The 27,018-nt window shown below is 38.0% G+C and overlaps 1 protein-coding gene across 5 annotated transcripts in view; it reads left to right on the top strand.

Moving 5' to 3' along the window:
- LINGO2 (leucine rich repeat and Ig domain containing 2) overlaps positions 1-27,018 on the top strand; it is a 480,597-nt gene that overhangs the window by 76,191 nt on the left and 377,388 nt on the right. Inside the window, exon 2 of one of the 5 annotated variants that reach the window (XM_064641970.1) lies at positions 12,680-12,845. The exons of the other annotated variants lie outside the window; for them this stretch is intronic. The gene's annotated coding sequence lies outside the window, so the exon portion shown is untranslated. The remainder of the gene's footprint in view (positions 1-12,679; positions 12,846-27,018) is intronic. 5 annotated transcript variants of the gene reach the window in all.

Raw genomic sequence — 27,018 nt, 5'->3', positions numbered from 1 at the left:
AGCTATAGCGAAGTTATTCCATTCTGCTTTCATCTGTTTTTCTCTGATTCTAGAGTACATCAACTATGATGGAGAGCTGTGTAATTAACATATTTAAAATAGAAGTCTTCTTTTCTGAGACTTGATTTAATTTTATTTTTCCTAAAGCTGTGAAATCTCAATATTCAATTCAGACTCCCACTCCCCCTTTCTTCATGTAAAATATCAATGAAATAGAGATACTTCATAGCATTGTTATTAAGGAGGGTCTAAAAAAATTGATAGTTATGAGATGTTCTCTTTAATTTATTGTGAGTTCCATCGGTGTGTGTGTAATGGCATGCCTCCACTGTAAATCAGCAGTCATCCCTGTTTGTGTTCCTTTACTGAAGAGAGGGAGGTTATTAAATTCTAAATATTAGAATTTAAGCAATTGGGTTTTTTTTCTTCTGAGATCAGTAATGATTTTTCTCAACTTTCCTTTGTTGCTTTGTCCTCAGTTTGCTTTTTAAGTAAAGATTTCTAACTGTGTTAATTGGTAAAGTGCTGGATATTAAAAACTGAGCTCCATTGATTCTGACTAGTCATAGAAATCACTTGCTATTTCAAGTCATTAATAGTCAGGCTCTGTAGACTCTATCTCTTTGTTCTAAATGAAAAAATCCTCTCCAATATTGCTTTTATACGTGATGAACAAAGTAAAACTGTGGTTGCCATTGGTACAGTGCCTTAAGTGGTAAGGAACAACATAAGTCTCCTGCCCTGTTGTTGCCACTTGGCCACATGAATTTGGAAAGCCTTTGTCCCACCTGCGAGGGCCTAGTGCAACAAATACAGGAACTAGTGGATGGATACCAGTGAAACTGAAGGATGAGATTTCAACTTGGGTATAATTAGGACACCAAGGAATCCATTGTGACTGTGAATCTTTGGAGAGAAATAGCAGTTTGAAGGAAGATAATAGGATTGTGATTTTTTAAAGATATTTCTTGCATGTGCAACATATGTTATGCTCCAGCCACTTGTCATCCTCTGAGGATAAGGCTAAGATTTCCAGTGCGTTGAAAGTCAAAAATCTGGCAGTTGTTATAGTCAAGGTAAGCTGAAGGTCTGAAATAAATGTATTTATTAATTTATTTATTTTCAAGGGCTAGGCAACATCTGGGTAAAAAGTTGAAATTCAAAATTCATCCTGACTCACGGTGTACATTTGTCTCTCTAGTTCTGTAGTCTCTGTGGCCTAATTCCTGTCAGACACATGGAGTTCCCTGTGTGCAGTGTCTCTTAAGAGGAATCTCCTCCATTGCACAGGGTAACATCCTTAGTATTATATTATACAAGCCACTGCCTCTGTTCATCAATAAAAGTTTTACTTGATTAAAAGCTATATGAGAGAGATCAGTTTTTTAGATCAGTCCAGTAACATGAACATTTGTGACCTTTTTTTTTTTTAAAAAGTAGAATTATAGTTATACCTTACTGTTTGTTTAAAATGTGGTTAAATTTTTTTCTTTGAGGGGGAAGGGAGAGTGTTTGATACATACAGGAGGAAGTTATTTAGCTGTTCTTATGTTTATATGTTTGAAAACATTTACAGAGGCTGTTGTAATAAAGAGTTTTATTGTGATTGTGAAATGAAAGCCTCACCACTGCAGGTTTGTTGTATATTTTGCATTCCTCTCTTAAGATTTCATTGTTTCAATTTCATTATTGCTTGGTGTTTATTCTTTCATGTAAAGTGGGGTAAAGCAAAAAAAAAAGTGAAACAACTTTTAATCTTTAATTTAATTTAATTTTTTAATCTCCTTTTAAATTCAGTTTGCTTTGTAGCATAGTGCTATAGTAGTGCTGGGCAGGAACCCTGCAAGATGCATTGTCTTTCATACACTGATCTTCACATCACACGATTTCCTCAGGGTGACTCCACCAGCTTCCTTAAACCTGCACATTTGTGCTTGTCCCTTCTAAAGATAGGACAGATTCCCACAGGTAACAAGCAGGACCCAAAAACAAATGAAAGAGCCAAACGCCCCCCTTCTATCTTGGGATAGAAGGTACTGACATGTGTAAAAAAAGTACCTTGTAGCAAAAAAGCACAGAGGGCAGAATGATCAATGGGAAGACTGAGTTGTACCCCTGAGGCACCACTGTTAGTGGAGTACTCTTGTTATCACAAGTGTGGAAGGACATGATTTTGGAGGTCATTTTAGACCAACCATAGATCAATTAAGCAGTATAGTTCCTGCTGAATTTTTGCAGACAGAAGAAGGTATGTTAAGAGAATCTTCTGGGAAATGCAAGAATATGTCTTTTTTGGTGTGGTTTGGCAGATGATGCTTTAATACTACCCGCTACAGGTTTTTGGTTTGGTTTGGTTTTGGATTTGGGTTTTGTTTGTTTTGGTTTTTGTTTGTTTGTTTGGGTTTTTTGTTTTGTTTTTTTTTGTTTTTAATGTGACAAGTCCCATATCTAAATTGTGCCAGGCATTTCATCTGCATGTCGTGGCACACTAACTTGCTACTCATGCTGGTCATGAAGCCAGAGCAATTGTGTCCACCTGAGTATCACTGCATCCGGCATTTTTTGAGTTGTGAAGCACTCTGACAAATGTAAAAATAAACCAATGAAAGACTCTCAAAATATCAGTGGCAAATTCATTTGGGGGTTTTTATTTGTCTTGTAGTATTTGACACTGTGATGTGTGAGGCAAGGACTTTTAAGCTGTATAGCAGAGCTCAAAGCCTGATATTTACTAGAGATTGTCAAATAGTGCCTATAGTTTGTTGGAGACAAGACCTGAAAGAAATATGACTTTCTATAAGATCTCAATGACAGTAAAATATATTAATAATGGAAGAGCAGTTCTGTTGCTTTGGCTTCTCAGGAAAGCTAAAATCCTTGAGTCAGCAAAATGTGCCAAAATCTGTAGAACCTAGGGAGTATCTAACTGTGAGAATTACAGCAATGCTGGAGATGGTGTGTCATTCTGTCAATTATGCCTGGAGTTTTTAAATTATGCGGGGTAATGTGGCTGTACTGATTATTGCAATGGTTTAATATATTCATGGAAAGTTCATTACTTTGGTAATATCTGTAAATAGCTTGGACTGATAGGAATAGTTCCATAAGGGGTAATTTAATGTAAATGTTTGTGATTAAAAATGTAGCAATCACTCTTTGTTGTACTAAAAAGGTACTAATTTTCACAGTATTTTTGGGCAGATTCTGGGCAAATTTCCGAAAGTGTCAGGATTTTTTGTTTCATAAGACATCTTTGTTTCAATTATGTACCCAGGGATATTGAAAAAGAAGGATGCCAACTGAAGTCTGTAGTAAGATTCAATATTGTGAGTTAAATACCCAGTAGGGTGTAGTCAGTAAGGTTCCATGATGAAAAAAAGTATAACTGTTGTTGAAGAAGTGTCCTGGGGGAACTCATGGCTTTATTGTTGGAAAAGAACATGTTCCAGAATGAACATGGGACTAGATTTATCCAATATAAATAGTTGGAAAAAAATTAAAATCTCATTATATTATTAGCACTCTGGGTAAAATCTTTGACTATAATGTTTTTTAACAATAAATATACTTTTATATATATGGATTTTTTTTCTCTTGGGGACATATATATATATGTATATACATACATACATATGAGTTTACTTTTGGAGTGTTGACTTGAAAGCAACTCTGTTCAAACCCTATTAAGCTGTACTAGTTCTGTTCAGTGTTGGAATAGACACATATGCATATATTACCTTACTTTGTGGAATTATTATATATGTATTTAATTTTTAATTGTACAACCACGTGGTAATGGTTTTGAAATTGCTTTTAAGTTTTGAAGTTCAAAGTAAAGAAAAAAAAAGAAGAGAACTCTCCATTTCGTGGGAAAGATTTTAGTTTAGTAACTTTCTATGAAAGTAATTTTTCTCAGTTTTGCCATAGTGACAGCCTAGGTCCTAGGCTAAGGCTTATTATGATGAGATACAAAACACAACAAAGTGTTCTATGCCATCAAAAAATTTACTCAAACAGAAGAGTGGTTTCTCCTAGAAACAGTTGTTTGACTAAAACAAATTCCAAGTGCTCCTTTATCAGCCAAATGCCATAAAAACGTCTGCAAAATACTATAACATGTTTCTTCAATTTAATAAGCAAGCATATTATTGTATATCTATATATCAGTTTTATGTCACATTATTCCTGAGTCTGATGAAATTGTCTTTTGTCTGCTTCAGAAGCAGGAAGAGAAAAATGTTATTCATAAATAGTAGTGTAGTTGTAGTTTTGAACAAAGTGTAGACACTAATGTTTTGCAGACTCTCAAACCTTTGACTTTTTTTTATTACTAGGTATGATATAGAGAGATCCCATGTAGGAGTTTAGGTACAATACCTACAAGAACAGAACTATACCATTCAGTTACTGCAAAAGTTAAGTTTATTTAGTAAACAGAAAGAGTTGTGAAATTTCTGAGATTTCTATCCAGAAGGTGTCCACTGCACACCTGCATAAACAGGAACCCCAGACACTTCACAGGAGGATGTCCACTCTGACCACCTCTATATTACCACTTGAACAGTATCTGTTGGAAAGCAAGTCCCACAACTGCAGCTGTGGTGATGTTAGTGCAGCAGAACTAACACACAGAATCACATAAGAATGGCTGTGGTTGAAAGGGGCTTCTGTAGAACATCTAGTCCATGTCCCTGCTAAAGCAGTTTCACCTAGAGCAGGTTGCACGGGATTGCATCCGGACAGGTTTCGAATATTTCCAGAGAAGAAGATTCCACACTCTCTCTGTGTACCCTGTTCCACTGCTCTGTCGCCCTCAAAGTAAAAAGAAGTCTTTCCTCATACTCAGATAGAACTTCCTGTGTTTCAGTTTGGGCCTGTTGACCATTATACCATTGTTGGCACCACCGAAAAGAGCCTGGCCGCATCCTCTTGACACCCACCCTTAAGATATTTCTAGACACTGGTAAGATCTCCTCTCAGTAGTCCCTTCTCCAGACCAAACAGGCCCATCCCCCTCTGCTTTTCCTCATAAGAGAGGTGCTACAGTCCTCTTATCATATCCACAGTCCTCCTCTTGGCCCTCTCCAGTAGTTTCTTGTCTTTCATGAATGGTGGAGCTCAGAACTGGACAGAGTACTCCAGGTACAACCTCTCTAGGGCTGAGAAGATACCTCCTGTGACCTGATGGCAATGGTTTTCCTGATGCACCCCAGGAGACCATTGGCCTTCTTGGCCACAAGAATGCTCTGGTGACTCATGGACAGCTTATTATCCACCAGGACCCTCATGTCCTTCTCTGCAGAGTTCTTTCCCAGCAGGTCAGCCCCCATCCTGTGGTAGTGCCTGGGATTATTTCTCCCCAGATTGAGGACCCTGCACTTGCCTTTGTTGAACTTCAGTAGCTTCCTCTCTGCCCAGCTTTAACAGTCTCTATCAACAACATAGTGTAAAGCAATCAGCAAGTTTTTTAAGACTAACAATAAAAATCAACAAAACATACAGTTTCCTTTTAAAAGGTATACATTACATTGCACAGAGCTATTATCTCAGCCATTCTATTTGGGGGGAGAATCATAAAATCATTAAATTTGGAAAAGACTTCCATGATCATTGAGTCTAGCCATTAACCTACACTCCCACATCCACCACTAAACCATGTCCCTAAGCACCACATCTACATGTTTTTTTGAACACTTTCAGGAATGATGATTCTACCAGTTCTGTGGGCAGCCTGTTCAGAGAGGGTGTTTATGGTTTTGGTTTGGTTTTTTTGAAAGCATGAGGTCATTCAACCCCCAGACAACAGCTCGAACTTTTTCATAAAACCTTATTTGTCATATGTTAAGTTCAAACTAGCTGCATTAGCTTATGATTTCATAACTTTATGAAGTGCTTCATATATCTGCAGTGTACTAGGTTGAAAAGATTTAAAGGGCATGTTTATTGTTCACGGCCAAGATGCAGGCCTGAAAGTTTCTCATGGAAAATACCATATGTTTCTGGTGAACAGGTAGTTCCCATGCCAACCTCTTCAAGATGATGAATGCTGCTGTGTAACACATATGTATATCTGCAAGCTGAGAATGAATTTCTTAATTTCAATTTCTGCCATATGGAAGTCACACAGTCAAAAAATTTATCTCCATTGCCAGTTTTTCTAGCAATGAATAGTCTAAATACCTTGAAGGAAAGAAAGGATTAGGCTAACACATAGAGAAGATAAAATGAACGCATTGCATAATGTTGTAAGAGGGCATTATAAGAGAACACTTTGAATTTTTTTAAGTCCCGGTCAATGGTCATAATCAGAAGCCCACATTTCCTCTTGAATGTTGGATCTCTTAAGTAGTCAATTTAATTTTCTTCATGGTATTATGCTGTAGTGTACTGGATCTGGTATATTTTCCTTTTCTTTTTTTTCTTTATTATGAAAGTTTAATTGATGAATGGAATATATAAAACAAATATACAGTAAATATGTTTTGAGTCGAATACTTTTATTTTAATACTTTTTTAAATCCTGCAATATAGAATCTTTTCAAAGCAGTAAAATATGAAAAATTAATTATTATATAAATTTTAGCAGTATTTAACATAGTGCCTTCAAGTTAAAGTAGTGATGAAACACTTCAGATGCATTTAAATCTAGAAATGTAAGCATACTCTTTCTTTCTTTGCAGTTCTATATGGGTTCATGCTATTTTTTTTTTTCACAGATGTAGAGCTCAAAAATTTTGTTAAGTTCAGAGCCAGTCATTCCAGCTGCAGTGAGCAGGATGTCCCTCATCTCTCAGGGCACTTAAGCACTCTAATAGATCAAAAGTGCTCTCTTAAAATGCTTCTTATTTAAGGATGAAGTAAAAGAATCTGATGGATTTTGTGAACATAAATAGAACTAAATCTTTATTTTCTCATGTCAGTGCTTTCTTCTGTTTCATGAATTCGTGGAAAATCACCTGTGCAAAACATGGGTCTCTACATATGTGGTATCATTTCTTATTCAGTGGAAAATGCCTTTGTTTTGGTAGTTCTTGGACATTCTTCCTCTCTTTACCCCTTTGCTAAAGGTTTTTTCAAGACAAAACAAAAGATAAGATAAAAATATTGTACAATAAAGATGCTGTTGAGATAATTATATTCAGTTTCACAGTGTTACATAAATATTAAATAATTCCAAATTTAGAATCAATAAAACAGTGCACCAAGAGAAAATAAAAACCTGTTTCTTACTTATGCCAAGCTCTGAACATATTTTCTAACATTCTGTCTGAATAATCTGTGTTTAAAATTAAATCCTCAGATATTATGCAGCTGCTGAAGTACATTTTTACAGATGGATAGTTGGCCAGTGTCAGAGCTGAGATTGCATATGTACTCTTTAAATGCTGTCTGGCACTTTCCTGTTTTGTGAAATAGTCATCAGCTACAGTGCATGTTGATCGGTAGGACTTCCTTAACTGTGAAGATATTTTGACTATCCAGCCCCATTTTTTTCTGTTCTCAAGACAAATGCATACTAATGCCCTTTTCATGCTATTCTGGTATTAAAAAAAAAACCCGTGAATGTCATATGAATGTGTCACTTGAAGACAAGGGGACTGTAACCTGAAGTTAGGTTCTTCATCCCCATCTGTTCAATGACAAGGTACCAAGTGAATTTAAAGAGGTAAGATCGTCTTTTTGTGGAATGAGCAGCTGAATAACTATCTAACTGATTTAGGAAGGTATTTCTGTGCATTGAGGAATTACTAATTTAGCAGTGTTATGGGACAATTATCTCACATTTTCTATAACAATTCTGGAGTATGTAAGTAAAAAAATGATGCTTAAAAATGTTTGGTAGAATCTGATATTTACATCAACTAATATATATAAGAGGTGAAGAAATACCTTCCTCTTACAGGCTGGAAAGTACAGATAGAATGACCCCCCAAAATCTGGAAAAGGATAAGGAACATGTGTTGATTAAACAATCTCTGTGTTGATTAAATAAATTGTGTCCCTCACAAATATGAATCTGTGCTCACAACAAGACTTCTTTAAATAAAATAGAAAGGACAAATAGTGGAAGGGTTTCTTTGAGTCTTGCTCCTGCCTTTTCCTGAACTGTATTTTATTAGACATGCTCATACTAGCTGTCTTACTCATGTGAGTAACATTTTTCATGATCAGAGCCATACTCAGTTAACACCATGGTAAAGGTAGATTACACAAGGGTTTCTTTTACATTGAATGTTTGTTTGTTCAGATTAAAATTGCAAATCCAGTTAATTAGTAACTTCATGATGTGTACACAGTAAAATTTCAAGGGAATGCATGTAGATGCAGTTCACAAAGATCACTGATTATTAATTTTTGCTTAGCAAACACAAATGCCATGCTTTATAAAGTTCTGCTTAAATTAGGGTTGGATATTGATGGATTGAGCAATCTGTCAATATCTTATAAAGCATAAAAATATTTAGGCAATGCTTAATAAAAAATATTTTTTTCTAGGATAAGAGACATGATGTAGAGATAGAATTCATCTGTAACCACTAAGACTGAACTTTCTGCTGGGCTCTTGCCATTGAGAAAGACAAGAGTGGCTAGAGATGGTTTTTTTCCTCTTCAATCTGATAGTCAATGAGCCTGATTATTGCTTCTATTAAGGTTTATTATAGTATAGCTCTGGATTAAACCTTCTGTCCACACTGCTCCCTGCTTTCTTGCAGCCTCTACTGCATCTCAATTAGCAGGATATTTTCCTCCTTCTGCTCCAACCCCCCTTGGCTGCATTGTTGCACTGTGGTCAGAACATTACTGGAAAATGTGTCTGTTTTGTGCTGGATGACAGCTTTGGTGTGGGGCTGTGGTTATGGCAAAGGATTGTTAGTTTTCAAGGTAGTAGACTTGCCACTGATTAATTCTAAACATTGGCTGTTATTTCCTAACTGTTCAAAATAAGACAGAGGTACTGTCAATTTTTTGATCTTCTTTTCACAGTTTGTTGTTCCCAGTTGTGGTTTATAGAGAGATTTGATATTTTTCCTTGATCCCAGAATCTGAATCATGTGATTAGTCATGGCCTTCTGTTGGGAAGGGAGAGGAAGAGAAGAATACTTCAGCTGGAAGGGACCTGCAACCAGCTCAACTGCCTGACCACTTCCAGGCTGAGCAAAAGTGAAAGCCTCATAACAAGGTCTTTGTCCAAATGCCTCTTAAAAACTGATAGACATGGGGTGTTGACCATCTAGGAAGACTGTTCCTTTTGTAAAGATGTCAAGTGTGAAACTTTGAGCCATTCCTGTGTCCAGCATCTGGATCCCAGAGAGAAGAGGTCAACATCTCTGTTGAGATGGGATGAAGTTCAATAAAGCCAAGTGCCGGGTCCTGCACTTTGGCCACAACCCCCTGCAGCGCTACAGGCTGGGGACAGAGTGGCTGGAGAGCAGCCAGGCAGAAAGGGACCTGGGGGTACTAATTGACAGGAAGCTCAACATGAGCCAACAGTGTGCCCAGGTGGCCAAGAAGGCCAATGGGATCTTGTCCTGTATCAAAAATAGTGTGGCCAGTGGGAGCAGGGAAGTGATCCTTCCTCTGTACTCTGCATTGGTGAGGCCACACCTTGAGTATTGTGTTCAGCTCTGGGCCCCTCAGTTCAGGAAGGATATTGAGGTGCTGGAGCGGGTCCAGAGAAGAGCAACAAGGCTGGTGAAGGGACTGGAGCATAAGTCCTATAGGGAGAGGCTGAGGGAGCTGGGGTTGTTTAGCCTGGAGAAGAGGAGGCTCAGAGGTGACCTCATCACTGTCTATAACTACCTGAAGGGAAGTTCTAGCCAGGTGGGGGTTGGTCTCTTCTCTCAGGCACTCAGCAACAGAACAAGGGGGCACGGGCTTAAGCTCTGCCAGGGGAAATTTAAGTTGGATATCAGGAGAAAATTCTTTACAGAGAGAGTGATCAGGCATTGGAATGGGCTGCCCAGAGAGGTGGTGGATTCACCATCCCTGGAGATTTTTAAACGCAGATTGGACGTGGCACTGAGTGCCATGATCTAGTAAATGGACTGGATTTGGACCAAGGGTTGGACTCGATGATCTCGGAGGTCTTTTCCAACCCAATCGATTCTATGATTCTATGATCTCCCTCTCCACTTTCTCTCCCAAGAAAGCTGTAAAGAGCAATGAGGTGACCTCTCAACCTCCTTTTCCTCAAACCAGACAAACCCAGAGTTCTCAGCCACTCATAGAAGCTTTGTTGGTCTTCTCTGGACACATTTGAAAGAAGCTTCAGGTTCTTTATAGATTTTGGGGCTCAGCATTGTATAAAACACTGAAAGTGAGGTGACACCAATGTTCAATACATCAGGATTATTTCCTCTTTTGACCACCTGATTCTACAGTGTTTGATGTACCTCAGGATGCAGTTTGCCCTCTTGGCTGCCTGGGCACACTGTTGCCTCACAGTGAGCCTGCTGCCAACTAGCACCCCCAGATCCTGTTCTACCGGCCTGATCCCCAGCCACACCTCTCCCAGTTCCTACTTGTGTCCAGAGTTACTCCATCCTAGGTGCAGAATACAGTGTTAAATTTCATGCTGCTGATTGCCCAATGCTCCAGTCTATCTAGATCCTTCTGCACAGCCTCTTTTCCCACAAGAAAGTCAACAGCACATCTCAGATTGGTATTATCAGCATAACTCCTGAATCTTGATAATTGATAAAAATCTTGAGCAGAACTGGCCCCAGAATTGACTGTGAGGAAAACCACTGGTGACCAATGACCAGCCACATGTAGTCCCTTTCACTACAACCCTTTGAACCGTGTTCTTCATCCAGTTCTTCACCCAGAATCATGAACCTGCTCATGCCACACGTGGATAACTTTTCCAGAAGGATGATTTGGGGGACAGTGTCAAAAGCCTTACTAAAATCCAGAAAAAGTACATCCACACTTCCCTTCATCCACGAGGCAGGTGTGGAAGGGAAGGTGCAAAAGGATGTCAGTTATTTAGATTTTCCCTTTGTGAAACCGTGCAGACTGCCTGATGATTGCATTGTCATTTAGATACCTTTCTATAGCATTCAGTATCATCTTCTCTGTAATTTTTCCAGGTGTTGAGGTTAGACTCACAAGTCTGTATTTTCCTGGGTCTTCCTTCTTACTCTTCATTGGAGTGTAATTAGAAGAATGTTGGCTAGCTTCCAGTTAGCAGGGACCTCCCCAGGCTCTTACTTTTCTTACAAAGAAACCAAAAAGGGTAAATGAAAAGCATAAAAACAGAAATAAATTTAAAAAGTGTTTTATGTCTTTTTATAAAATTTAGTAGATAGAAAGCAATGAAGCTATACTTGCTTCATTGTAAATTAATTGTAAGGGGAAAGGAAACTGAACCATGATTTTTAATTATTACGAACTTAAGATACTGTGAATAGCAGTAATAGGAGGAGGACAGGGAAAAACCCATTTTGACTGTTCATTTGTGTGCTTACTTCTTGTTTGGTTTCCATTTTAATCAAACATGCTAAGTCTATGCATAAATTACATTCCATATTAATTTTAGATTAAAAAATAATAGAAATGGCTGCATAAGAAACAGCAAGGTAGTGCTTTCAGCATTGTGATGGAGATTAAGAAACTTTTCCTCAAGTCTGAAATGAGAAGTGTCTAGAGTAATCAGCAATTTCAGATGTTATTTCCACAGGTAGTAGGAGTTTTGTGGGAGGAAACAAAGCAGTAGATTGAAACAGAAAAACAGCTTCTGGACAGTGTGTAAAATACCTAGCAGTTGCATTGGAGTTTGTGTCTTTCATGCTGTTGATTCTTGGGTCTCTTTTAATTGTGATGGTTCTTGTGCTTTGAGTTCTCTCACTTTTTGACACCTTTCCTCATCTCGAAGGGTTTCTGATGCAGTGTTAAGTTCTGATTCTCATCTCATGACATACTACTGCATGTTTATCTAATAAGAAAGTATGCTTATTTTGGTAATGGTCTCATAAAGTTGGGACACATATAGGCATCTTTCGAATAAGGAAACCCACAAGGAAACATATCAAGTAGCTTCGCAGGCATGAGGAGTCTCAAAGAAAACATGTGATATTTCTACTTAGATTTGTAGATAATTATGAATGAGTTAGTCTGGGTTGATGTGAGTTGTGGAACTTATACCTTAGCCATGGCCATGGCCATGTATTAATTACTTCTCTTAGAGGAAAGATCTCAGGGCACTGTAGGATAGCATGATCCTAAATCCAATCTTTACTGTCTTCAAAACTGTTACTCTAATACCCTCGGTTTTTGTTAAGTTAGCTGAGTTGCCATGCTTGATTTTATTTTACAGTTTATTCTTTAAAAAGGTCACCTAGTGGGATTTGGAATTACTTGTGGTGTTTTCCAGCTCTGTGTCTCCTCCCAGACTATCCTTTGAAGTTGTCCCCACTGAATATTACTTTTCTTAGATTCTGTGATTAAATGAGCTATTCAGAATTAGTTCAGCTTTTGATTTTTTTTTGATAAAAATAGGTAAAGCTTTGCCAAGTAGTAGTCTTTCTCTTAAACAGAGAACCTGACAGTGAAACTGCACAGGGCTTCAAAATTGAATACATAGTATCACATGACTACTGATGGCTTTTCATGCATAGTGGAGGAAACAGCTAATAATTAGTGCTGAATTTCTTATTTTTCTGTCTCTTGGTGACAGAATCGGCTCCAGGCTTACTGAGATGTTAATGATTGACAAAAGACTGCACAGCAAGCATACAGGGACGGGACATGCAGAGAGGGCCATGTGACATCATTTAAGTGTTATTGCATCTGGTAGGTAGCAAGAACAGAAATGCCTCATTGCATCCCAAGACCAGCAGAAGGTAACATGTTTGCTCTGATGTCCATGAAAGATGTATGCAGGAGATTCTGGAGTACACATGCATTTGATTTTCATGACTTTGGCATGTCGTGATTCTAATAAACGTTTTTTTAGGATAATGTAGAAAAAAACCCTGACTACCTTTAAGGATAAACAATGTAATGGTTTGAAAAAATTCCCAAAACCTAATTTCAAAAGTTCTTCCACAATTTGTTCTAATGTGGGAGAGACGTTTTCAGACAGGCACAACTCAGCATGGGGGAAGGGAATTATATTACAATTTATTACTAGCACAATAAAAACTATAATACATATATATACATATATATAACAATCTTAACCATCTCTCCTATGGTAAAACACTATATGTACATAGACCATCTCTCCTTTCCTTCAAAAAAGTCCACAAACAAAGAAGAAGAAGTCTTCTTGTCACTTTCAGGCCACAGCTCTTCCAAATTAATTTCTGCAGCACTTGGAAGTGCCTCTTATCTTTAAGGCAGCAGTTTTGATTTGTCGTAGCTAGAATTATTCTTTTTTCTAAGAGGTGGGGGGGTCTGCCCCCACTTCTCACTCCTCGGCCACCTCGTCCGAGGGTATTACCGTGGGGTTCAGGGGGACACCCGTGTCACCACGTCTGCAGCACGAAGTGCAAGGGGTTAAAGTTTAAAGTCTTTATCCCCTGCTCTTGCTCCGTGAAGATTCCAGCCCCCGAGGATGAGCTCTTAGGAGACTTCTTTGGGGATTTACACCCCTCATCCCCAGGGTCAAAGAGTTCTAAGGGCTTTTAGTTTAGTCCTTACGCTAGAACTGGTTCCAACCAACTCTCTCTCTCTCTCTCTTTTTGTTGGACATCCCTACCTCTCTTGGTCTGGTCCATGCCATATTTGCTGCTCGTCTGCTGTCTTCTCTTGCTCTCTGGAATTCCTTTGCACAATCTTTTGGCCAGAAGCCCGTCTTGGCTCACGGCCACAGCTCTCTGTTGTGCTGCTTCTGCCACCGCTTTTCTCTCCCACCACTGTGAGGGGAGGAAGAAGATGCAACCCAAGAGGTCTTCCTGATCTTTTGGGGTCCTCCTTGGTCACCAGCTTCAGGGGGGCTTCATTCAGTTGCTGTGCTGCTCCTGGCCCCCCATCCAGGAGCCAGGGGCAAAGGCCCCCTGGCCCCACTCTCTAACACGTGGTGTTTCAGGGCATGGCTGCTTCTCCTTCTAGCTACGCAATTAAAATTAACCTCTTCTCTTCTGGTCTGTGAGTATGTAATTTCCACAGGGCGCACCAAGTTTTTAATTGGCCCAGTATCAAAAACACCACCCCTGGGGCAGACTATTACCAGCCTCAGGGGGGAAAGGTTTTTCCAAACCACCACAATTCCGCCCCTTGCCACTGCAAAATTACATACTCACAAAAATTTCAAATTCTACAACTAACATACAATCTTCAATGAACAAAATATAATGAAAATTTCTCTACTACAATTCAATACAACATTATTACAAACTTAACTCTATCCTAAGTACTTACATCACAAGTATAGCTCTGCTTTCTTCAATGGTTCAGTCTGTTGTGTCTGAAAACTTTTCTCAGTTGTCTTAAAAAGAGTCTCATGATTTCTGCCTGCATCTAACCGGATGAAAACACCTCAATCCTCATGAACAGAAATACATTAAAGGTAAGTGTGCCTCAGCAAAGGACTAGACATTGGGTCATACGATCCTCTAGAGTCCTGTTTCTTATTATAAAGTGAAGATGGGATTGAGCTGCCTTCCTCTTTACTGCAGTTGTAGTTGGTACATGGAATCCTTTGAGCAGGCTTTGCCAGAGGCATTGCCTTAGCTGAACTTTAACTGGTTGTAAAGAACTTTCTTTAATATGCTTTTGGTCCACTGCATCCTCCTGTGCAATTTTACTTTTTATAACATTTTTAATGAAACTCTTTTTTTTTGCCCTTAGCTTTATGGAGTCTCTGAAATGCCAGAGAAAAAAAGTAATTAAGTAGAGTAATGGCCTTAAATGCAGTTCACAGTTCTTTGTTGATACATTTTAAGGAATGCTTTCTGCAGAGCAAAATCCCACAGGAGAATTAATGTGCTCCAAAGGATATTACTTATACTATCTTATTATTTTATAAGAAAACAAAAAGAAGGAAATTTTGGGGTTTTGGTCATATAGCAAGGCTGAAAGAAGTATTAGCTTTGTCTTTGCATCTCTGTGCCATCTCTTTCACAGTGGTATTTTCTTAAAAGCTAAAAGATTTGTCTCAAGTGTAAAGAGAAGTTCATGTGAAGGGAAGACCTGTGTGCAATTCAGTCACCTTAGTCTTAAACTGCAATCCCTAAAACTTGCCCAATGGCCACCTAATTATGGGCATGTCTTACCTTTGTGGTCACATCACTTTCTCAGGGCAAAGTTTCCTTATGGCCTCAGACTTTATGGATACCCAGAAGAGCTTCAGGTTCTGATTTCACCTTGGAGTGTACAAAAAGTATGAAACAACACATACCAATTTTCTGAAGTCATTGTGACTAAAACCATCCACCTCTTGTCCTTTTTATTCAGAACATGCACTTGGATTTGTATCCTTGTTCTGAATGTTTCTATTTCACAGGCTAAGTCATCACCCATCCTCCTTTCTGCGTGACAGAGTGAGGGGATGAAAAATTAATTCAAAGAGGTCCAAAGGAATGTGAGAAGTGTCACAGCCCTGAAGCTTATTGCATATTTTGCAGAGAGGACCAACACAATCTCTGGAGCATAAATGGAAAATAGTCTTCATTTCTGATCTTGGACGTCACAGTTTTATTTCCTTAGACTGACTTCAGTGCATTTCGTGCTTCCTTTTTTTTTTCTTTTTTCCCCGAATGAAACAGACTGAGCAGGAAATGACATCTGTTTTACTGCTAAGAGGCAGAGAGCAGAATGGACACCAAGAGGGCTGCTGAACTAGGATATGTGTTTCCTTTTCATGCATCTGAAAGCTGGGAAGGTGGTAATGAAGGCCCCTGAAAATACAGGGTGCACCTTTGTAATAACTCAGACAGAAGGATAACTGAATCTAAAGATAATAATAGATTGTCCTATCTTCTTTTGTGATACTGTGACTCCCAAATGCAGATTAGTATCTACAGTTTAAAGTTGCACATTTTGCAAGAAGGAATCCATACACAGAAGTCTTCTACAGAAACCTATGTAAAATATACACTTTTTCTGTCCTTGTAGACATTTAGAAAATACACAGAGATTCAAAATCGTCATGGTTTTCATCTCCCAATTAGACATTATAAAAAAGGATGGTGTCTGCTCTGCATGAACACACAAGATTTTTGTAAATATGTGAGTAAATATGTAAGCAAACACAGGGTGATTCTCTGCTGGTAAATTTTTTTCTCTGTTGTTTCTTTATGCGGAAGACAAGAATCTGCTACTCTGCCTTCTAACTCAACAGCTAACCATTATCTAACTAGCTGTGGAGGTAGCTGGTTATAACCAAGACAGTGAGTAGTACATGCATAATGAATCCTGCAGAAATCTGTGTGAATTTCCTATGGCATTTAAAATCTGAAAATCATTTACATTACTGAACCATGATTTTTCTAGGTCTGTTCATTTATTATTAATTTTCAAATTGAAAAAAAAAAGGAAAAATAAGTTTAAGAAATAGAATTAGAATTGAAAAGTATTGGGAGAAATGCTCAATTTTGTCATAAGAAATATATCATTCCAGACATTTGTACAAGAAAATAGAGGTTATCAAACCAAAAATAAGTCACGAATACACTTAAAATGCCTTCTGAAACCTAATCACTCTTAGCTACATTTTTAATTAATTATTATATTTCTTTCCAGAAATGAAACAAAAATTAATTCCTTGCTCTTATTGGCTCATCTTGTTTGATGCTATTTGCTGCTATATACATTAGTTCCGTGTGATGTAAACAAACATAATGACTTCATTGCTTACCAAAGATCTGTTATTGTAAAAATAAAAAAAAAACAAACTGTGGTACTACAACTCACTAAATTACAAATTAGTGACAAAATTCTTCCAGGTATACTCTTCTATAATTAGAATATAATATGTCAGTTTTGGCCAGTCTTTTTTGTAGTCTATGGCTTGTGAGTTTTCTTACTTTCCCAGATCCTTTTATTACAAAAATAGTAAGAAGAATTTTACTTGAGAGAAACTATTTATATTGATAGACTGTAATTGATTAGCAAATGCTCTGGGTTAGAATATAATATCTGTTTATGTAACAGCCACAAAAGGATTGCCTAATCTTTCACATGATAGCTTGCAAAGCAAATTAACTTTCAAAGTGAGGATTTGTGCATTCCCACAAACTAACCTGTGTATTTGCCAATTGGGATATTTTATTAACAGATGTGTCTTCCTTATGACTATCAGGTTGCAAGTTCATTTCCTAGAGGAATGTAGTAAAGTCTTTTTTTCTTTCCTAGCACACTTTTTTTTGGGTTATATGGTCAGCTACAGCCTGTCTGCTGATTTTTTAAAAATTTTATTTCATTATAGAAAATACATTTAAAAAATTGATTATTTGCTAATGTTTCTATCTATAACCATACTAATTGAACCTCCTCTTATTTTCGAAGTTTAAAATAAATATCAATTTAACCATTGCATAAAAATGTATTTTACCTTCCTTTAAAATGTATAATAACATTTCAGCTTTTAATTTTTTTAATTATTTAAATTTCTATTAATTTACAGCTTCACTGCACAATTCTCATCTCATTTGATGCTAATGACAAAGGTGTGCAGTCATACCTTTTCATTCAAGTTTCATGCGTCGTGGCAATGTAGACATAACTTGAGAAACCCAGGGTTGAAAATATTCACGCTGCTCAGTCTCGTGGTTCACTCCTTGCAAGTGAGAATAAAGTGCAGGATTTCTGTATAAAAGGCATTCCAGCCTCTCCCTTAAAGAGAAAGAGTACATTCTGTGTTGTCCATCCCCCAAGTTCCTGTAAGAATTTCAAATGGAAGAGGTTTGTTCAAAAGCTGATGCTTGACAAGTCTTGACAATTGGCTTGGCGATAGATCTTGTTTGTCAAAATTTTGAGTTCTTGAGTCCTAAATCTCTTCTGTTATGCCTAGTTTACAGCCAATTTTGGATCTTCCTTCAGTAGGAAATGGGAGTCCAAGCTCCTACCTCCAACAATGGCAAGATTTATTTCCAACCAGATCAGCTGTTTCTGATCTCCATCTTCCCAACTGAGTTGGGAAGTCACAGGACGTATCTGTCCTTCATAGTCAGGGCCAGCTTTTGAATATCTTGCTCCTGCTATGTGTTAAAGTAGACTTTGCTCCCTTGACTTTCATCATGTTCTCTGTTTTGATGAACCACAAAGATCAATGTTTTTTTCTCAGAATGTTCCTTTAAGAGTCAATTGCTTTTCATGAAAACTTATTTTTAATAAAAGCTTCAATTCTGAGCAAGCCCATGCCATGTTTTCCACTCTGTTCGCTCCATTTTCTAAGTGGTGTGGCATGGAAAATTACTGAGAAAAGTAGGCAAATATATTTTACACATTTTGCTTTTTAAAAAGGTAACTTTATATGCAATGGTTTCACTGATACAAGGTTTGAACAGGTATAGTTTCTTTGTTGTTCAGGTTTCTGTGCATAGGAAATTGCCAAAAATTTATACAAAACCATAAGACCATTAGAACATTCTCCAATAAGAACAAAATTTTATGCTTATTCTTTGGTTTGGAAACAAAGCTTCAGAGTGTCCACGCTTGGGTGAAACCATTGTAGAGGCGAGCAGCAGGGAACTCTGGGTCTGATCTGTACAGCAGGCCTGACTGAGAGCCACACCAAGTTTGGTAAGTGAAAGGCAGCCTCGGTGCATTTGATCTCACCTTGAAAAATATTGATTTAAAAATTATTACTTTTGTAGTGATGGGTGCAAACAAAGTAATTTGATAACACTATTCTCAAAGTCTCTGTGGGGCTAGGGATGGCTTTGCTGGTGTTCCAAGGAGTTGGGAAGAGTGACAGCATCTTCCTTAAAGTACAGCAGCACAACCTCACTGGTGATGCTGGGCCTGTGCATCCATCCATCCTGTCCTCTCTTCAGATGTAATCATGAGCAAAAAGGGATAAACGTAGTTTTTCTCTTGCAGAACAACCTGTTGATGTCATTGTTTGGATGTCAGGATTTATTGAAGCATGTTGAGTGCTAAGAATACTCTTATTTATGTTGTCGTGGAATTTTGATGCTGAAAAAAATCTCCAGAGCAGTTAATCAGGGGTGAGATAAGAAAGGGTTTATTTTGCCAAGACAAAGATGTTACAAGACGCGCGCCGACCGTGCCTGAGATGTTACATTTTATAATACCATCCATCCAATCCCAAATGTGTCCACCCTGTGGCCTTTCCTCTGGTCCGCCCCGGGTCCACCCCCTTAAAATGGGTCTGGGGGTTTTGGGACCCCGTGTTCATCCCACCTTCCTCTTCATCACAGCACAATGGGTACATAGTTACCTAATTTTTGACCGTATTCTGTGGTTTAGGCCCTGACAAAAGACTAAACATCTCTGCTGTATTCAGGAGTAGGATTGATATAGGGGGCATAGAATGGGGTAAGAGGGTTAAGGAATGTTTAAACAAGGGTGCTAGAGAAAGAGAAAGGGAAAGGGACAAGGGACAAAGGGGGGGGGGAGGTTGCTGCTTTTAAAATCTACTTCCACTACTTATAAAACTTACAAGTCTTACAAATATTAGAAAAATAAAAAAAACATTAGGGGCTTAAGGCATCATTTACAAGGAAGAAAGGTTGCTAAAAATATGTTCAACAGTAAGTAGAGAAGTTTCCTCCTATGAAGTTATATAAGCAAATAGAAAAGTCAAATTGTAATGGGAAGTACCTTACAGCTGCCTCTGTGATAAATGATTGTGCCAGGAAGCACAGTGAGCATTTGTCTTGTGGTATTTTTTATTTCTATAGCTTGGTATGCATATTATTGGTTTATTTTTAGTTAGTGATGAAAAATTTGTTCCACACCATATATTATTTCATAAGCAAATTTTCTTGGCATCATTCTTTTGTCCCTTATGTAACTGCAGTAAGTTTCTTATAACAGGACACACAGTTCCAGCAATAACACCACATTCTAAATATGTGGAGAAAGGAAAAAAGTGAGCATTTTTTTGGAGCAATTTTCTAACAAAAGATTACTAAGATTTATTTAAGATTACAAAATATTTACTTGCATAAAATCGACTTGTTAACTATCAGCATCTTTATTTCCATAGGTCGTGTGGAAATACTGTGTGGAAAAATGGAAATAAAGTTGATACTTTGGAAATAGACTCAGCATGCAAAGCAGAATATCTGGGGAAACCGTCTTTGAAATTGTTTTATGTTGTATTAGTTCTGTTCATTTAAGAAATAATATACAAGTAATTACTTTTTTGTGACCTCAAAGAAGAATATTTTATACTTGTATAAAATTTCAAAGGGAGTACTTTGTGTGTCATATAATTTTCAACAAATGTTTTTGATGTGAATTCCTTTCCTCTGTGTTAAAATGAGAATGTGCTATCTGGTTTCCTTTTTCTACAAGCAATTAATCTTGCAATTAAAAACAATTTTTTTTCCCTAGAAATTTACTGTGGCAGTTTTGTACATATGCTAGAATTTTTTGCATTGCAATACTTGCATTTGCACTATTTGATTTTAAAAGTGAAAAGCATAAGCACGGCTTCCAAGTTGCTAGTCCCAAAATCAGTCTCTTATCATGTGCTTCAAGCCAGCTCCAGAGTTTTCTGAGCTGCATATAAAATCTTACACTTCTTACTTCAATTAGGATTCTTCACCTATCTCCTTTGCCTATAAGAAAGAAATAGAAGATGTTTTTTAGAGTGTTAATGAGTAATGATACCGTCATTTTAATGAGCAGTAGATGACACCACAAACCTTCTGGACATAATTATCTTTTGAGTTGTTTGTAATTTTCCTGTCCAAAAATCTAATTAGAGTTACAATATTTTTCATCACTATTTACATAGTGGACAGCTAGACTGTGTTTCAACAAACCATCTCAGAATAACTTTTCAAGCCGGTGGGTGTGGGGTTTATGGTCTTATCGCCTTATTGCATGTCTCTGATGTATTCATCTTTCTCAGCTGTCAAACCATATATCTTTTTTGTAACTTTAGTGAATGTCTTTTTTACAAAGGTGGTATGTCCATTCTCAGTCACTAGTCCTTCAGTAATGTATACCTCTAAAGTGCAAACACACCTGACAAAATGTCATGGAAAAGTAAGTCATATTATTGAAGATAGAGTATAAGTAGCACTCAGAATACTTTCCATGCAACATTTACTCAAATAACTCTGCATATGATTCTTATGATAGAATCACAGACTATCTCGAGTTGGAAAAGACCCACAAAATCCAACTTTTGGGAGTTGATGGTGATGACTAAAATTCTACCCAAATTAAGTTTAGAGCTGGAGTATCACTTTCAGTCCAAGAAATCTGTTTTCTGGAGTATGGCTTTCTGCATTTTTCACTTTTTCTCTGGATTTTCTAGGTTATTTGTAACAGTTATCCACCAGGATGCTTTCCTGCTAGCCAGCTGTGACCACATTCCTGAGTCCCTGCTCCATGGACTAAATGGCACAAAGGAAAAGTTCCGTTAATATTAATGCCAGTTTATTGATTTACAGTCATTCAAGTTGTCTGTCTGCAAATGGACTGGACAGCAGGTTTCTCTGTTGCTTTCCCCACCACTGTCCATTTTCTATTCGTTTTTTTGAACACTGTTGTCTGACAACTGTCTTCTTCATGGCAAACCTAGAAGAAGCAACAGACTGCTTCCCTGGATTACATATTTTAGTGAAGCTCCCGTTTCAGTTTTAATATGCACTCCAAAGTAATCCTTTTGGTTGTGTTCTACCTTGCCTTGTTTCCTTTCTTAGCATTTTAACCTTTTTCACTTCTCTCACCAGTCACTCCTATGATTTATCAGTCTCAACCTTTCTGGTGCCTCCCTCTCTTCTCTCCACCGATTTGGTCTAAATACTTCCCCTGGTTCTTGTTGCGCGCTTTTACCTCCATGTTCCCCCCTCTCACCTGTTCCAGTGATGCACTTTTTTTAAATAGCCTTCAAGAGAGTCATTGTTACCAGGTAGACTCCATTCATGTTCTCACTGCTATTGTCCTACCTCTTCTAGAAATTTAGGCCAGCAACTGCTTAGTATTTCACAGAGCTATTTTAACCAAGCTATCTCAGACACATTTGAAATGCCGTGTCTCACACGAGAACTTAGAGATGAGAACTTAGAGATGAGAACTTAATGACTGCTTTCATGTCAGAGTGACTTGTCTGCAGTTCTTGTCTTCATAGCAACCATAGAGCCTTTATAACACCTTTTTTTGACCATGTTGACTGCTCTGTCCTCAGGGCTTCCACAATCTCTTCTTCCCAGCTCTACAATTCCGTGTTTTCTGCCAACATTTTGTCTGGTCTCTACTTGTTCTTCTACATTTCCTATATGTAGATGTTTACTCCTTCTCCAGTTGTTGTCTCTGTTAGAAATTTTGCTCAGACTTCTTACAATTCCTCTACACTTCTCCTTTCAAATTCAGATTTTACCCTGTCCCATCCCTGAAATCTTCGACTGTCTTATGCCTCAGGTAACCTCTTCATGGGCAATTTGCAGAATATCTGCATCTCCTTGACAGTTTTCTTTCATCTCAAAATGTTGTTTCAAGAATGTTCTATCTCCTCCTCAGTAGTTACTGCTATGGCTCACTTAAGTATTGGGTTTTGGGGTTTTGGGCTGTTTTTCTATTTCTCTCCATCTATGGTGGAGTGTTATTGCCAGATCCATTTGTGGATTTGTAAACTGGATTCAGACAAATGCTGTAGATAGGTATCAGAGAACTCTTGACTAAAGTCTTGGATGGAAAGTTGTGCTTCTGCTTTGGTTGCTGATGCTCTAGGGTTTTGGAAATTAAATGAAAGCTGAGGACGAATATCTGTAACTCTGAATGCTCCTCTTTTGGTAAGTGACTTGAGAATGTGAAGTGCAAATTGTAGCAATGCACATTCCTATTTGACTGAAAGTAATTACCAAAAATGTTTAATCCTTAGTTGCCCTGATGTCTAGGCCATCTGCCAAAGAATCTAGCAAGTGCCTTCATTCTAGATTGAGTAGGATTTACTGCCTTTAATATTCCTTTTGCTAGTATTTTATATTTAGAAATAAATATGTTTTAACTAGAGAATTTTAAAAATATTTGTTGCTTCTGCTCCACAATTTAAAATCCAAGTGTAAAATGTAATATATGTAAATACTGAAATTTTCTAGTTTCATTAATGTTCTAATATTTGCTGTATATCAAGGAATCAAAGAATCATAGAATGGTTTGGTTTGGAATGGATCTTTAAAGATCATCTAGTTCAACCCCCTGAAATAAACAGAGACATCACAAACTAGGTGAGGTTGCTCAAAGCCTCGTCCAACCTGACCTCGAATGGTTGAGGGATGGTGCATCAACCACCTCTCTGGTCAATCTGTGTCAGTGCTTCGCCACCTTAATTCTAAAATAGTTCTTCATTGTAGCTAGTCTAAATCTACCTTCTTTCGGATTAAAATCCTTTCAGATTAAAATCCATTGTACTACAGGCCCTTGTAAAAAGTGTTGCTTCATCTTTCTTGTATGCTCCCTTCAGGTGCTGGAAGGCCATGATTAGGTCACATGGGAGCCTTCTCTTCTCCAGGCTAAACAATCCCAGCTCTCTCAACCTGCCTTTCCTCATAGGAGAGATGTTTCAGGCCTCTGATATTTTTGTGTCCCTCCTCTGGAACCACTCCAACAGGCCCATGTCCTTCCTGTGCTGGGGACCCCAGAGCTGAATGCAGTACTCAAGGTGGGGTCTCACCAGAGCAGAGTAGTGGTTCCTCACCCTGCTGGCCACACTGCTTTTGATGCAGCTCAGGATACACTTGGCTGTCTGGGCTGCAAGTGCACATTGCAGGGTCATGTCCAACCTCTCATCCACCCACACTCCCAAGTCCTCGGCAGGGCTGCTTTCCATCAGCTCATCCCTCAACCTGTATTGGTACCAGAGGGTCTGCCTTGACCCAGGTACAGCACCTTTGGCCTTGTGAACCTCATCATCTTCTCGAGCTTGTCCAGCTCCCTGCGGATGACATCACAGCTCTTGAGTCTGTCAACTGCATCACGTAGCTTGGTGTTATCTAAAAGTTTGCTGAAGGTGCATCCTGTGACAGAATGTCTACTCTTTTTATTTCCAGTACTCAGAAATACAGCCATTTGCACATAACTGACATCATTCCTGCTCTTCTGCTCTTTTGCCCTTCTCTTTACTTCACATGTACATAGAGGAGGATGAAGTAAAATTTATACTTGTTTCAGCAAAACCAGGTAGTTTTTAGCTCAGTTGAATGTTTTGTGACATCAAGCCTACATGGAACTGATCTTTCTTCATTATAAATTAATATTTTGAATTCAAATTTTTTGGTAAAACTGTAAGACTAATATTTGCAGCAGTGCACATTGTGAATCATTGTGCATGAATATGTCTTAATTATACATATTAGAGTTATTTTGTACATGTGATTAGATAAAAGCTTCATATGTTTTCTAATCTTGAAGAATAGGCTGATAATTGCAACTTCAGTAGATGCCTACTATATCTGTGTTTTGCAGACAGATTGGTCACTAAGAACTATAATATTTTGCAGAGAAAACAACCAAAAGAAAACAAATTCTTCTTTCTCCCTATTATGACTTCTAACAGATCGTTCAAGTTTTTTCTTTTACAGGGAAGAAGAATGAAATTAATCTTACAGCCCACAAAGGAGGAAAAAATGCCATCACTATTGGGCAGTGGCATGGGATGTGATCCTGGTGTGTTTTTTTTTCTCACAGCATTATGCTGTTTTAAAAGGAGAAGTATTTATTTTTTGTCCTGAATTACATATCTTACGAAGTCAGCAAAGTAGAAGTAGATCTTGTTGCCTAATGTGAAGAGTAATAGTTTACTCAACAAAAAGTGGGTACTTCACATACGTATGTCTTACATACTTCATAGTTTACGCTAGCTGGCAAAATGATTCAATAAAGTCTCAGGCTCTGGAAAAGTGCTTAGTTTAGGTGCCATTTCACAGGCAATTATTTGGGATAGGAATTGAAAAAAAGAGGAAGGTGTAAGCAAACACTGGCAAATGGCATCACAGAAGCTAAACTTCTGTTTCTCAGTGTGCTCATTCATCAGTGGCATTACAGTTTAGAGGATTGCGTAATTAGGTGTAATCAGCTGCCAGTTGATGAGCATACTCAGTTTGCATTTATTGGAGCACTAATGAATGATCCTTCTCATGCTTACACTGACCATAAGATCATAGAAATTATAGGTTATTTCACATATTGCCTTTATTATGTTCATAAGGCTCCTGCATGAATTTTAAATAAATGTTGTCTGCACAAGCCTAGGAGTGCCAGCCTTGGGCTGTGGTCAACATAGACCAGATGTGCTATACTTACTGCTAGTATGAAAACTAAGCACACAAAAGTCAAGTTAAGCTAATTATTCTTTCTGTAATTTTAGCAAGAACTGTCAAAAAGCCTACTATCTAAACTCAGAATTTCTGCAAAAAAAATTACTTGGTACTTGAGGGGTTTCAGTCTTGAAATTCTTAGTCTCTGGTTACAATTCTACCATTTCTTTGTAGCTGAATCCTTGAAAATGGAGAATGGGAGGTGGAAGAAACTGTTGGAATACACGTTGGCATTCTAAGGAAAAGTGATAATATAAATTCCTTGTAGCAGAGTTATGTTATATGCAGTGAAGAGGTAAAACATCAAAGGTAAACAAAATAGGAGTGCGGAAAGTTGTTACAGAAAGTAGTAGTGAATGACTGTTAGCATGTGACAAGTACTGCCTTTGCCCTGAGGGTTTCAGGTTTTGTTGGAAATACTCTGTGGTACTGCTGGCATCAGTTAGTATCATTTATCTCAGCGGGAGATGCTTTTGAGGTAAGCCAAAGCTGCAGTGCAGCTAGTATGTCAGAACTGGCAGCTGTGTCCTGAGATCATCTCTGCAGCTCAGCTGTTCAGAAAAATATTTTAATATCCCTGAAGGTTTGAGTCTTCCTGTTTATGTCAGGTAAAGATGTTTTGCTTGTGAGTGAGGCTAGAACACAGGACTTCATCTGTGATGCTGTTGTTTTCTGCACAGACAGCATTGCCTTTGTTTTTTGGTTTTTTTTAACTTAGACAACTGTCCAGACCTTCATCAGAACCCTGGTGATTATTCATGTGAATAAAGGATTTATTAGCACATCATTTTAGAAGGGCAGCAAGTGTCTTTGAGATTTGTATATGGCGTCTTTTCAACTACCATACATCTCTAAGGAGCCATGCATTTGGCAGTTCCCACAGGCCATATTTAGTTCCCAGGGGCACCATATTACATAACTTCATCCCAGGAGCACCTTTGATGCAGGAGAATATGTGTATACATACAAACACACACACACACATACACACACACATAAACATATATATATATGTAGTCTGTGTGGAGTTCATATTTTTATATCACATCTCACAAGCTAGTTTCCCAAGGGCACTCTTTGCCTATCAGATAAAAGAGTTATTGGCTTAACAGTCTGGATTACAATTCTGGATTCTGACATCTTTAACATCTCCAGGAAGTGAATGATCCTAGTGCTTTCTGAAAAATCACCACAGATCTCCTTTCCAAACTCTTCTCTACAAATTTTTATGAAGAAAGTGGGTTTAGATATAGAAGAGGATGTCAAAAATTGCAGGCCAGATCACAGCTGGTTCTGTGACTTAAAAGAGCTTCAGAGTCTTCCCTGAACTTTGTTAGGGCTGCTTCCCTCTCTGGAATAGTTCAGAATAGGGTGACACTTCATCTTTTGCCTACTGTCATGTGAATTTGGTATTGCACGTTGAGACTAAGCTGCGTAGAAATTCATGCTGTCTTTCATAGGTTAGAGACCCATGTTTCGTGAGCTTCATATTCTTCTGGAGAAGACTCATAAACTGTTTGTTGGATTGTCATCTGTTACCTTCTGTCATTCCAGATGCCACTAAAGAAAATAAGAAGGAAATGTGATGTGCAGCATTTTTCAGCTGTCACAA

The sequence above is a fragment of the Pseudopipra pipra genome, chromosome Z (assembly GCF_036250125.1).
Source record: "Pseudopipra pipra isolate bDixPip1 chromosome Z, bDixPip1.hap1, whole genome shotgun sequence".
Classification (NCBI taxonomy): domain Eukaryota; kingdom Metazoa; phylum Chordata; class Aves; order Passeriformes; family Pipridae; genus Pseudopipra; species Pseudopipra pipra.
Note: the sequence above shows the minus strand (reverse complement) of the source record. Positions and strands in the feature narration are given on the sequence as shown.